Here is a 15060-nt window from a genome sequence, read left to right as displayed (position 1 = left end):
GTTGGTAGAGTATCTGTTTAACAAATTATTTTTGGTTTATTATTTCAAATATGTTTCCAATAACAGGGAATTTTTCATTGTTGAAAAGGAAGATCAAATATGTGAAAACATTTTAATGCAGTTAAATAGATCCCGAGCAAGTGGTTAATATTTATGCAAATGATTCCATAGTAACGTAGCCGTTTAATGTTAACGTAAAAAAAAATTCCTAGTTTAGTAGCTTATCAATTTTAAGATCCATTATAAATACACATTAAATAACTTTGATTTGGTTATAACTATGGACTTCAAATGCAACATTATTATTTATACGATTGACCTTTAGATAAATGTAGAGTCTAATTAAAAGTTGATAAAGTATCTTGTCAAAGAAATAGTGACACATATTCTCAAAACTGTGTTCGTTTTATTTTACGAACAAATACTTAAAATGTCATAATATGTCTTGGCTAAATGGTGATAGATCGAAAAAGGCAACATAAGAACATTTTTTGTAAGCTTCCTAAGTATTGGACCTGATTTCCTGAGAATGAGTGCTAATCAATAACAGGATGTCCGTCAGAAACCCTGGGTTAAAAAAACGTCCCACATAACCGACTTTGTATTGAGTATTTCTTTCAATATGCTTGTACCTACCGGTAAAGTATTACTTTATATATCTGTTCTAATGTTTCTGTCAAAGTTAAGGTGGTACCAAACACCTAGACTAAAATTAATTTGACTCGTTTAATTTTCATAAAAATGTTGACAAAATATTTATTTTGACCTTTTGAGAAAAAAACTTGAACCACACACTTTATTGAAAACATTCATAGGATATTTAAATATGTAGTAGTGTGACAAATATTAATTTTGATCATTGAGAAGCTGAATATTTTCCTAACAGTAGAATGAGATTAAAACGTACAGCTGATTTTACGGAATTATTTCCCTGAAGTGTTGTGTACCACCTTAAGAACCTGTTTTTGTAAGAATCAACTGTTACTGTTGATTCACAATTCATGACACCTCTTTAAATTTCTTCATATTTTGTTTTTAAAGAAGGGATGGTATGCAACTAAGTTTTATAATAAAATTCCGTTAGATTATTGTTGCAGTGGAAACCATACAATCAACAGTTTGTCCTAATACGTGCAAAAAGAAGCCTATGGAAATTGCAAATAAGGAAAATTTATAGTGCAATGGAGTTAATCATTAAAAACAATAAGCACTTTTATAATATTGACAAACAAAATGTTAAGTTTAAATTGACATAAAAAGTAAAATCCCAAAAGTACTGAACTCCAATAAAATAATAGATTGCTTCCATAACGAACATTTAAAATACGTTAAAATTTCCTTATAAATAGATTCAAAAATCGCCAAATTTTATTTTGTTCTACTCTCCCATATATTGCTGTGCCTTTCTAACACAAATTTGATAATTATGAATTAGAAAACAACTTAGCATAACACAAAATATAGAAGATAAGCAAAATCAAACAAGCAAGGAAAAATTCCTAACATCACTGAAGACCCATTAATTGTCGAAATCCAGATATGGTAAGTTTTGCACGTCATGTTATCATGTACCCTCGAGCTCTTTTCCGCAATTTCATTGTTTTCTATTTGGTATTAAATCAATTTTATCATTGCTCTGGTGATCCCTTTATTTGGCAATCACAGTCAGAAGGATTTAAGAATATCCATTGTTTGACCTGTTAGTCAATTGTGTTTTGTTAAAATATACTTTTTCACTTTTGGGGTATTTTGGAAAATGTCTGCACACATATGGAAATTGCTGGTTTAATACAACGCAATCATAGGTTTGGACGTTATTTTCATTTAAGACTTGCGTAAGTATATATATAATATAAAAAGTATAATACACAAAAAGAGCAGCATTTTCTAGCACTTTCATCCAGTTTAAGACTTTTCACGGCTATGGACTTCATTATTGGGAACACATTAGTATTATGACGCAATATCATTGTTCGTAACATAATTTAATTAAACTCTCCAACAATAAACTCATTACAAATATTTATTACAAGACGACATATACACATCCAGTATGAAAATTTTGAAACATACAACCCATCACATACAAAACGAAACATTACATATTGTATGTCAAGACGAGTATGTGCAATTGTGTTTCATAAAACTCTTCACAAAAGAATGTAAAAAGAGTTGATGATGCATCTCTTAAAACAGCAAAATTCATACAAACTTATAAATGACAGTATCGAGAGAATAAATGAAATGTTTACAAATCAACTTTGAACACCGAAGGAACAGACAACCGATGGTGATGTCCTCCCGTTTGTGACTACTCGTGATCCCTCATTGCCTAATGTCTTCAAGTTTATAATCTCGAATTTTCCGAAAATTACATAGGGCAAGAAAAAAATAATGAGTGCGAACGGGTCTGGACCCATAAACAGCGAATACGGCAACCCGAGTACAGACGAAATCCGTTGAATGAACAGTTAGACATTTGTGCGGAAGGAAAATTTCTTCAAATGTACGGAACCAACAGATCTAGAAGAATACCATAAAAACTAGAAAGAAAGTTCATAACTTAAAGTGTTTGACGTCAAACATTCAACAATAAAAGAAGATAGGAATCGTGACTATGATAATTAAAAACATAATCTATTACATATATATACAAAGAAACTCAATCTATGACAGATTTGTTCAAATAAAACATTATTCTGTCCTTTTACTTACTTTCATATTGTAGTTTTTGTACGGTGCAAAATAGAAATAACATTTTATACATTGCGTGAGTCCGAAGCACTCTACTGTTCATCGGGAACTCTTATACGTAAAACTCAGGGATCTATGATACTTGAAAACCCTTAGATCTTCTTGTCTTATTGTCAATAGTGTTCTAAACGCTCCCTTTGTTTATTTGGTCACTACACTTTACGCAGCACTTATTTTTTTTTAACTTTATCCTCAAATTTGACAATTTAGGACTGTTAATATCACTTCCATTATATAAGGGACAAGTGGAACTTTCTCATTGTTAATTTCCTCCTTCTTTAGCACTCCTTGATTCTGTTGCCTCTTGGTGGTGGAGCATATTCCACTATTGATATTTCTCCACCTTGTTCTGTATTTTGCTAGCCTCTCCAGATCATGCCACTTGTATCCTTCTTTCTACATCTCGACTGCAACGATCCTTCTCCATATGTTACTTTATCTGCCACTACCACGCTTTTCTTGTGGATTTCACTGTAATGTTTGTCTTTGACTTCCTCAGTGTGTGCCATTTTCATCGTTATTTCGCTTTTTCAACCCTATCAACTTGGGCTTGGTTGATCTTGGTTTAATATTTTCTCCATCTGATGATAAGGATGCTCTTGAGACATTTGTTTAAGAAGACTTGACGTTTTTGAAGCAGGGGTTTTTGTTGTTTTCCAAGTCATATCTTCGTATAAGAGAATGTTTGTTACATTAGAGTTGAACAACCGTATTTTTGTTTTGAGAGTGATGTTTCTTGCTTTACAAATTGGTCCCATCATATTGAATGCAGTTCTAGCTTTGCCATTTCTGATTTTTACATCTTTATTTCAGCGGCTAAGATTATCCGATACGCTTCTAATGTATGTAAAGAAATTCACTTCTTATAAAGCTTGGTCGGTAACCATCAGACTTGCTAGGGGGCTTGTGTTTGACTTTAAAACTTTGGTCTTTTTGTGATTGATTGAAAGGCCTGTTTTCGCTGCTTTCTTTTCAACCAGTGCTAGTTTGTCCTGCATTTATTGATTGTTGTGTGCCAGTTCATCGGCAAAGTCTAGGTCACCCAGCTGGGTGAAAATGGTCCATTAAATATCGTTCGTCTGCCGTCTTAAGTTTGTTTCATGAAACAGTCAACTGCAAGGAGAAATATCATAGATGAAAGGAGACACCCTTGTTTTATCCCAGTTGTTGTATCGAAGGCCTCTGTTAGTTGACCTTTCGATTAATTTATGTATAATCTTGCTCTGCATTACTGTATAGCTTTTTCAGATAATGGTAATACATTTTTCATGAATGCGATAGTGGCTCATCAACTGCCACATCACATCTCTATCTAAGCTGTCAAAGGCTTTGGTAAAGTCGACAAAAACAGAATAGAGTGATGAATAGAACTCTTGTGATTGTTCAAGGATGATGCATAATGTAACTATTAGACTAATTGGTCTGCACATGATCTGTTTTGTCTAATTCCAGCTTACGTAGCTTTTCATTATGCATTTTCATGTCGATTTAACAGTTCATATAGCATTTGAGTTGATATTGCAATGCCTGCTCTGATTGTTTCTGCTATATGCTTTGTATTCTTCAGAATCATTATGGCTTTTTTATTTCTCGTATAGATGTTTTTTTACAGTCCACTGAAACAGTTTTGCTGTTTTTTTTTAGGATAATTATTTTCCACGGTGTTAAAGGCGATATTTATTCCTGATTCTCCTATTCTTTAAACCTACTGATGTTTCGCAAGCTGTCGTGAAAGCTTTTTAATATCTTGCCAGTGAAAAGTTAAATCACAAAAATACTGAACTCCGAGGAAAATTAAAAACGGAAAGTCTTTCATCAAATAGCCAAATTCAAATCTCAAACACATCAAACGAATGGACAACAACTGTCATATTCCTGACTTGGTACAGGCATTTTTACCATGATATTATATTTTAACTGTTTCTTCTGATGCTTTCTGAAATATTGAGAAGCGGTTTTGTAAACCCTATTTGGATTACTTGGTTTTGTTTGGCATCACTGATATGTTATCTTGTTTACCTGTTAATTCAATGTTTTGGTGTTTCTTTAGCTTCAGTCTGACTTTTGCCACAATAAGGTGGTGATCAGTGGCAGCATCGGCTCCTCTTTTAACTCTGACTTCTTGTAAACTTCTCCTAAACTTCTTGGAGATGAAGAGATAGTCTTTTTAATTTTCGGTGTTGATGTCTGGAGATCCCTATGTTGCTATATGACATTTTTTATATTGTAAGACTGTTCCACCAATGATCAGATTGGCATTTGCCCAGTGATTGGCAACGAGCTCTGTTTTTTTCTCATTGTCTATGTCTTCCGATCACTTGCTAATCTTAGCATTTGAGTCTTCCTATAAGATGTTAATGTCTCTAGAGCTACTTTTACTGGTGGTTTTGTCTAGAATTCAATATAATCCTTCATTGGTGTCGTCCTCTGCGCCATTGGTAGAAGCATATCATTGGATGATGTTTAATGGTATCATTTTATGTGTGGTCTTATATTTTACCATGATGATTCTGGCACTTATTAGCTCCCATCCAATTAACTTTTTTCTGTGATTTGAAAGTGATAAAATTTCACATGCAAATGAGCTAACAAATCACAATAACAAATCACGAACAAATTGCTTACAATTCAGAAGTAAATCATAAACAAATTCTCAAGAAATTGTTTTGAAATCATTAACAAATCAGAGGTAATTGCTTTCCTACTTCAAGCAAATCACAAACAAATTGTTTTCAAATCGTAAAGAAATTGTAAAGAAATTGTTATCAAATCTTTAACAAATCAGAAGTAAATCATATTTCTACCGCAAGCAAATCATAAACAAATTGTTTTCAAATTATTAAGAAATTATAAACAAATTGTTATCAAATCTTTAACAAAATCAGAAGTAAATCATATATTCCTACCTCAAGCAAATCATAAGCAAATCGTAAATAAATTGGCATCAATCAACAATTCACAGATTAAATCATTTACATCCAGATCAAAAAAATGTTCTGCCCCTGAAACCACTAAACTTTGAAGCGCAATTGTCTTCATTTTACCTGAAATAGCTACTCCTCTAATTGTAAAAAAGAATACTATCTTTGGTTGCGGTGAGGGACGAATTGTTCACTCTTTGTAAGTTTCTTTTACTTCTCTCCCGAATTATACTATAACGAAATTTGAAAAAAAACATGGGCAACCACGTGTACTTAGTAGACTGATGGCGAATAGGTGATGGCTCTTATAGTCTTGGTCCAAATCTGCTACATTGTAATATAGCTTTGCCCATTTATGCCCGGGACCTGGTCAGTAAACATCATGCACAATTAAAAAATTAAACTTGCCGGTGTATTATGTCTGCTGGCTCTGGAAGCCAGTCTTTAAATGAATGTTTCGATCTGTTTACACATCTTTTACACATTTTTATTTTGAAAATTAATCCTTACAGACCTTACATTACAAAATTATCATGATTATAATGAGATACTGAAATGCACAGTTTCTAAATTTTAAAGGTTAACGTTTGAATAGTTTTAGTTGAAAGTGTGAAATTATAAATATAGACATTCCTTACCACCGTCATCTTTCATAGACTGAATAAAACTCCTCATTTCGCAACCTTCTTTGTTCAGTCAATATAGAACAGTATTTGAAATTTGAATTTGACCTCAACCGGAAGTTATAGAGATAGATAAACAAAGAAAATTGGAATACATTAACATTTTATTCAAGGTAGCAAATACATCAATGAATCACACCCTGCATGATAGCTTATAAAGGAAACAAATCATTTTCAAATCATTTCATATGATATTCTAAGTAACAAATCATAACGAAATCACACCATTCTAGCTTACAAAGTTAACAAATCTCTTTCAAATCATTTCATACGATATTCTAAGTAAACAAATCACAAAGAAATCACACCGAAACAGAAACAAATTGCTTACAAGTCATACAATAGAAAGAAATCGCAGTTTTAGGGAAATTGGAAAATTCTAATTTGTTTCTGATTTATTTAATGAATCGCAAGTAAATGGTACTAACAAATCGCAGAATCACGATTTGAAAGAGATTTGAATACGATTTGAAAGCAATTTGTTCATTTATTTTTCTGTTTGGGTTTGAAAATTCCTGCATCATTTCATCTTGATGCTATTTTTAGTTTACCTTTTTTTATGTACTTTCATTTCATTTGCGCTTTTCTTGTTTTATACATGATAGATCTCACTTTCCATGGAGAAGGTTTGGTACCATAAAAATGTTTAATCCCGCTGCAAATATTTGCCTTTGCAGGAATCTAATGTACAGTAGTTATCGTCTGTTTATGTAGTTCATACATGTTTCTCTTTTCTCGTTTCTATACAGATTAGACCGTTGGTTTTCTCGTTGGAAAAGTTTTACACTTGTTATTTTGGGCCTTTTATAGCTTGCTGTTCGGTGTGAGCCTAGGCTTCGTGTTGAAGACCGTACCTTGATCTATAATGGTTTACTTTTATAAATTGTTACTTAGATTGAGAGTTGTCTCATTGGCACTCATACCACATCTTCCTATATCTATCTAATCTTTGCTACGGATTTAGAGTTAGGAAGTCTGTGTTGTGTAGCTCCCTTTCGGTTTTGGCCTTCCAACGTCATTCTGCGTCTATGTAAAGGTCTTCTGTTTTTTTTCACCCAAGGATCGGAAATTTTTGTTTAGTGTTTATGTAAAACGTAAAATAAGAAAAATACTGCACTCCGAGAATAATTCAAGACGTAAAGTCCCTAATAAAATGGCAAAATCAAAATGATGAAAAAATTCAAACGAATGGACAACAACTGTCATATTCTTGACATTCTCACATATAGAAAATGGTGTATTGAATCTGGTTTTATAGCGCTAAATCTCTCACTTGTATGACAGTCGCATCACATTCCATTATATTTTTAACGATGCGTGAACAAAACAGACATAATATGTAAAATTGTCAAAATAGGGATACAGCCATCAATACGGTGTCGCAATCTCAATCAGAACAAAACAAACATATATATAACAAAGAAGTACAAAAAAGGAAATATAAAATCAAATAACCACATGCACTTCTACTTATGTATGTTTTTAAAATCAACCCAAATGACTGCATGGCGAGGTCCCGCGTTTTTGATGTTGGAATGTTATGTCACATGTAATCCGCTTTAACCTCTAAGCAGGGTATAGCCTACCTAAAAGTTCCAGGTGGATTTGTAAAGGCACCTGGAATGCAGCCTTTCCTATACGGGTCACTAGTCGGTGGGGCACTGTTTAGCCTTCTTTAGCAATTACATAACACATATCATCTGTTTACGATATATGAATGTACATGGTGATACAATATGCTGTTTAAGGAAAATGTCTTATCGGTCAATGATGATAGTTGAAGTATTCAAGTTTTCCAACTGAGTACGTAAGATGATCTGACATTAACAGATAATGGTCTTATGACGATGCTATATACATACATATATATATATATATATATATATATATATATATATATATATATAAGAAAATTATTAAAAGATAATAACGGTTTCAATGCATCACTTGTTTTACTAGTACTTTCACTGCTTCCGCAGATCTTCAGGTAATGTGACTTGTATATAAATAAAACAATTGATTGACGTTAACAATAGTATGACGTTAACAAATACAAGGGAGACTACTAATGTCATTTTAAGACTTTAAAATGTTACGTTAAAATTAGAATATCATTTATCATTTAATCCCGGGTTGAGAATGTTTATGAATAATTCTTCCTTCTTCCTCCGGAGAAAATCATTTTGACGATTGACCATATACAATGGAAATATTTTAAATCGTCCATTAGAACAACGATGGAAATGGTCGTTTGCCCTGATGAGTGTTAAATCTCCATGGTTGGTTTGCTGTCTATGTAAAGTCATTCTAGTCCGCAGTATATATATATATATATATATATATATATATATATATATATATATATATATATATATATATATATATATAGAGTCTATAAGAATCTACCAACCAGTAAACTTAATAGGTATTGGATCATCAAAATTGACAATACTACACAAACAGGAAAAATTATATGAGTCTGAAAGATTGTGTAACAATACCGATAAATAGATGGAAAACAAAACACTAAAAAGTGTTGAATATCATTGCACAAAGATTGCAATTTGTATAATTTATATCATCTGTTCAGTTTTTCCATCTTTGTGCAATGATATTCAACACATATTTCAAAAACGGTAAGAAATTTACAGTAAACGCAAACATGACTTGCAAATCAAAAAATTTACTCTATTGTATAACATGTGTCAACTGTAAAGAAAATTACATAGGTCAAACAGGAAATAGTGTGTGTGAACGGGTCAGGATCCATAAACAGCAAATACGGCAACCCGAGTACAGACAAATTCCGTTGAGCGAACATTTAGACATTTGTGCGGGAGGAAAATTCAAAATTTTCCCGTTCTTCAAATGTACGGAACCAACAGAAGAATACCGTAAAGAACTAGAGAGAAAATTCATAAAAGTGTTTGACGCTAAGCTTAATGCTTAGTAGTTACATGAACAATCAGTCGGACAACCGGAAGTCCCTTTTAGGGCAAAATGTGATCCGTCTCTAATCAGTGACCTTCCGCCGTTTGAGATCTATTTCGTGCACTTTGTAAGGAAAAGAAGGTAGCCGCGAAAAGTAACCTGTTATCTTTTTGTTACGACTGGAGGCTACTCATGTCGTTATTTGCAGAGAAAATTAAAATGACCAATATTTATATTCTCAATAATCTCCTCGTTGCACAAAAGCATAAACAAAATAAAATAAATTATTTTCCAGAGCATTTTTTTGCCGAGGACATGAAATAAAAATGTGACTATAGGTGGTTCCATGTTCAATGCGCGAAATAGGTACAAAAAAATGTTATCTTATGAAACTCTATGACAATACACATATAGAAACTACAGAATCTGGGCGATAATTTAAGATATGTTTCTATGTGTCTCTAGCATGAACAAAAAAGTGTACCTGTTTTTTATTGGGGGTGAAATATGTGTTGACATTTTACGCAGATGAGTCGCATCTTTTCCGATTTTATTTCCTTCGTTATTTTCTTATTTGAAAACTTTTTGTTGTGAATTTTTAATGCCTATTAAATCTTGATATACAGATTGGGATTTTATAAAGTTTTATGAAAATATTTTGAAAAAATATAACAAAAAAACATATTTTCTGAAGACGATGACCATCAGCCATTGCGTTCTTTTCTTCCGGGGCGGGCTCAGCGTACAGACGTACATCCCATTTCTGCAGTGAAATCAAGAAAATTTGAAGGAAATATAAGTTTAAATAGTACAGAATTGTATAAACATTGAATAACTTGTCACATTTTCCAATATCTTCTACTTTTTAGGGCTATTTTGTCGATTATTTCCCCGGGTATTAAATTTTGATCGAAGAAGATTCCAGAAAAATATAACTGCTTCTTTATAAATAATTCATAATGTCAGTGTTCAAGTATGAAGAAGAATTTCCACTGCTATCAAGCCCAAGGGGGGGCCTTGAAATAAAACAGTTGTTGAGTAGGCCGTCGCTTCAACAACATCTACAAATTTCAGGTTTGAAAAAGCCATCTGACATGTCTGAGCAAGTGAGGAGCAGTGAGGCCTCTCAAGTGTCTGTTCATTGCAGACCCCTGGGTAAAACATACAAGGACAAAAGTTCACACAAAAAGGATTCCACACCTCTTACAAGCCCCTTGGTACATAATGGTAGCATCTCCTGCAAGAAATCAGTGTATACAGGCAAACAAGTCTCAAATAACATGGCACACCTCAGTACAAACATGTTTTCAGTATTGGCTAACTTGGACAAGACATCTTGTAGAGAAAAACACAATAAACAGCAAGACACAGCTATGCCATCAAACAAAGGTTTACAAGAAGAATGCATAAGTAAACAATGTAAAAATGATGAGATTTTACCACTCCTAAAAGTTCATATACATGTTTTTGGTAAGTCATTTACTTTTATTTCTAAAACAATGCTGGTTAAAGTAAAAGAACTAAAACAGTTTATTGAAAAGGTTTCAGGTATTAAACAGAATATGCAGTATTTACAGACCAGAGCTGGAACATGTTTGTCAACCAATGATGTGATAGAATGTACAGATAATGATATCCTGAAATTGTACCAACCAGGCCTAGGAGGTGTAAGAGAAAGCCCAGTTCATCCTGGTGATTATTGTGGACCATGTTCTCTCTGCAAAAAGGACAGTAATTATGGTTACTTACACCTAGGTTCTAAATCTTATCAATTAGAATTTGTTGACTTTGTTAAATCTAAACACAAAATAAGTGAAAAAGACTGCATATGCAAGTCATGTATGTTAAAACTTAATAGGAATTTTTCACATAAAGCTCTGGCAGAGGAAAGCTTACAGACTGCCAAAAAACCAAAACTGGAATGTGCACTTGCTCTGTGCAACTCCTGTACAAATACATCTGTAACAAGAAATTCACCATTAGATACTGATGAATTAAACACTTGCTTTTCAGTCAGTCTTCAGGAAGCTCAAATTGAATCCATATTTCTTTGTGATGGCCATTACTTAAAAGCATACAATTATTATAAAAGTTGTAAAGCTAAATGTAAAATGTGCAATTTATCATTATTCAAGAAATATTATGCTAATTTTGACCAAATTTATTTGCAGCAATATATGTATCAACAAGGCACAACTGACAAAATATTGACAAGAGGTGATGTAATATGCAAAAAATGTCATTCAATTCTTTACAGATATACAGGCCAACAGCAACATGATAAAAAGGTAGAATGTGTTAGTCCTAGAGAGTATGTATCATTAATTTTGAAGCAAGCAGTAAGTGGTACTTTAGATATTGATATACCAGCTATCAATAAACTTGCTTTAACTGAACTTTTTTTTGTGTGTACTGAATTAATGCAGGACAAAGCTTTGCTTCTTTCAGAAATTGTTGACAAGTTTCAAGAGTTTGGAGGTTGTTTTTCATCAAATCTGAGACAAAACCAGACCAGATTTATACTTGACAAACTACAGTTAATTTTCAGTTCAAACATTGACACAGACAAAATCGATAAAATTGGTACTATGGTGAAACTGCATGGAGTTGAGGACCGCAGATGCTTAGTCTTGGCACTTCAAGGACACCAAAAAGAGAAGTTATGTAATGCAAAGTCAGAAGTTGTCAGTTGTCAGTCTAAACAGGGAAATGATAATACACTTGAAAAAGCCTGTGTAATTCTTAAACAAATGATTAAAGACTGCATAAAAAATTTGAATTTTGACTTTAAAACTGTAGATGATGCTAAATTGGTTGACATTGTGAAAAATAGTTGTCCTCCTGATCTTTGGGAATTTATTACATCTCTAACATCATCTAATAAATTTAAATCTGCTGCAGAAGTAGATAAAACTTTTGAAAATATTGATTTTAAACTAATTAACATATTGTTTTCATTACTGTTCAAGTTTGATACAAAATGCAATACTTTCCAATTAATCATTTCAGATATAATTGATAAGTTCACCACATCTTCCAGTGATTGCATTAATATTCTTAACAAATTTGGTATCTGTGTTTCAAAACAAACTTTGGAACGCAATCAAACAATGGTAGTTGAAAATAAGGTAAATAAGCCTGTTGACAAAATACCATCAACACTTACAATTGCTTCAATTGATAATGTCAATAAAAGATCTAGTTATGCTGCAGTAAAGTCTACTGATGTGCACCGTGGATTTGATGGGACATCAGTTCAGCTAGTAGAGCCGAAACCACAAAGTATTTCCTTAAATCTAGACGAAAGACTTGTTGTCCTACCAGGTGAGACTTTTACTTATGGTAATACTGACTATACATGTATAAACCATAAAACATCACAAAAAGTTACATCTTTTTTCCAGTCTTTTGTAATTTCTTCTAACTTACACTTACTAAACGCTCCCAGGGATACCTTTGGAAAGTGCTGTGATGAGATCAAAGATGGCCTTGAGACTGACTTCACTCAAAATGTAATTCATGAATGTTTTACAGCAGTTTTAAATGACTCACAGTTTCTTGAAGAAAAGAGATTTTCACAAATGACAGACTATAACATTGATGAACATGTCAACCATGAGCTTTACTTATATGATTTAAATCGTGTAGTAAATTATTTAGATATGACTGCTTTGGTTTATGTCACTGGAAGTGCAGTTAATATTTTTGAGGAACATGACAACTCTATAAAACCTATTGTTCAATTAAGAGCAAATCCTGATAGCAACCATTCGATAAATCTGTTAAATAAAAATGGACTTTACTTTCCTCTTATTTCTCGCCAAGATTATTTTGATGGTGTTTTGTTTCAAGAATCAATTGATATAAAGGATACAATAACATTGAGATCTGTTAATAACTTCAACCAAAAGCTTTCTAGCATTGTAGATATATACAGCTCATTAAACAGTGGTCAGGCATCTGTAAAATACCGTAGAAGGACAACAAAATTGCCACACTATGCTATACACAACAGTAAGATTTGTACAGATTTAGTTGATGACATGATAAAAGACAGCGCTGCATGTTTGTCAAAGAATGTTGAAAAGGTATCTTTTGATTTGATTGATTTTGAAAGCACAGTGCAAGAAAAAAGTGCTGCTGATTCTGTAAGTACAGTATTATTTGAATTCTGTTATAACAATTTACTCAGCTTGAATGGTTCAAACAATTTAGGCAAGACCAATTTGCAAACATTTATAAGTGAAAAAAATAGTAACATACCCGTAGAAACAGCCAATGTGAAATATCACTCTTTACTTAATGAACAAGCTGACAGTAAAGAAACATTGAAAACTATTTTAGATACACTACACCAGGACTTTAAAATTGGTAGAGAATTAAAGCATTTGGTGGTGGTGGGTGATGGGAAGACTTATGATCTTTTGGTTAAATTGAAGCTTGAGTTGAAGGATGATTTAAGTTGGCTTTTACCTTTTCCTGGGGATTGGCATATCCTTAAAAATTATCAACGTATGATAATGAAATTATATTTAGACGCAGGACTAAAGGAACTTATTGAACTCTTTCATCATGGTGCAGTTGGTGCTTCTGTGATGCAGGCAACAAACTTTGACAAAACTCATCACTTTTTGATGCAGGTGTGGGAAGCATTTTATTTACAACAAATTAGTGCTATTCTTAAATATGCAGAAGAAAATGACTTAAATGATCAATCAGAAGAAAATTACATTAAAAAGGTTTCTTTCATTTTACAAAATCAAGAACTAAGTCAGGATGAGAAGATTCAGCAGCATCTTGCTTTAATGTCACATTTTTCATTGCAGTTTAAAAATTTATGTTGCAGATTGAGTGAACAGAATGAAAATTGGAAATTTTGGCATGACTTCATTCACTACCACGGATTCATTTATGTCTCTTACTTTTTATCCATTAGAAGTGGTAACTGGCATTTAAGGAACTACTGTTTAAAACATGTTGCAAAAACCACTCAAATAACAGATTGTAAATTTTATTCAAGACTTCTACCATTTCATATTGCAGATTTAAAATCTTTTCCTAAATCAACAATTGAACATTTTGAGGCAGGTGGATGGGTTGTTAATATTTTGGGTAGAAACATGCATTCTCAGGGCTTAGACGAGGCTCATGAAAGTTGTATTAACAGAGAAGTTAAAAATGCAATGTCTAATTTTTTCACCTTATCTGCTTTGACAAAGTTAGTTCATTACATTCCATTTCGAGCAAAAGTGTTGGGTAACATAAAAGATCAATTAGAATGTAAGCGAAAAGATTTCAATAATTCTGTAAACCGTCCATCTTTTGAAATACAAAATATTACATCATATAGAGAAAGCATTGAATCTGGATTATTTTTTAGATATGAAAATGGACAACTGAAGCATGCATTCAACAGCAAAGTTGTATTGACAGATATTCAGAGATCAGACTTATTAAATCTGCAGAAAATTGCTCAGGAACATCTAGGAAAATATATCAAGATTTGTCAGTCAGATGGTATTTTTAGATATAATAAGACCAGAAAAATAGCAACTTTCTCTACAAAAACACATAGCATATCAAAAGTAAAAAGAGAACTGAAAGATCAAAGGACTGAGAATTCACTTTTAAGAAAACAAATAGCATGGTCTAAAGAACAAAACACACCAATATCAGATTTGCAACAATTTATTTCATTGCCACGTGCAATTGTTGACCATGACGGCTTACCATACAAAGGTGATAAATCAAAAACTTTAGGCATATACCAT

This window comes from Mytilus galloprovincialis, chromosome 10 (genome assembly GCF_965363235.1).
Source record: "Mytilus galloprovincialis chromosome 10, xbMytGall1.hap1.1, whole genome shotgun sequence".
NCBI lineage: Eukaryota > Metazoa > Mollusca > Bivalvia > Mytilida > Mytilidae > Mytilus > Mytilus galloprovincialis.
This window is presented reverse-complemented; position numbering follows the sequence as displayed.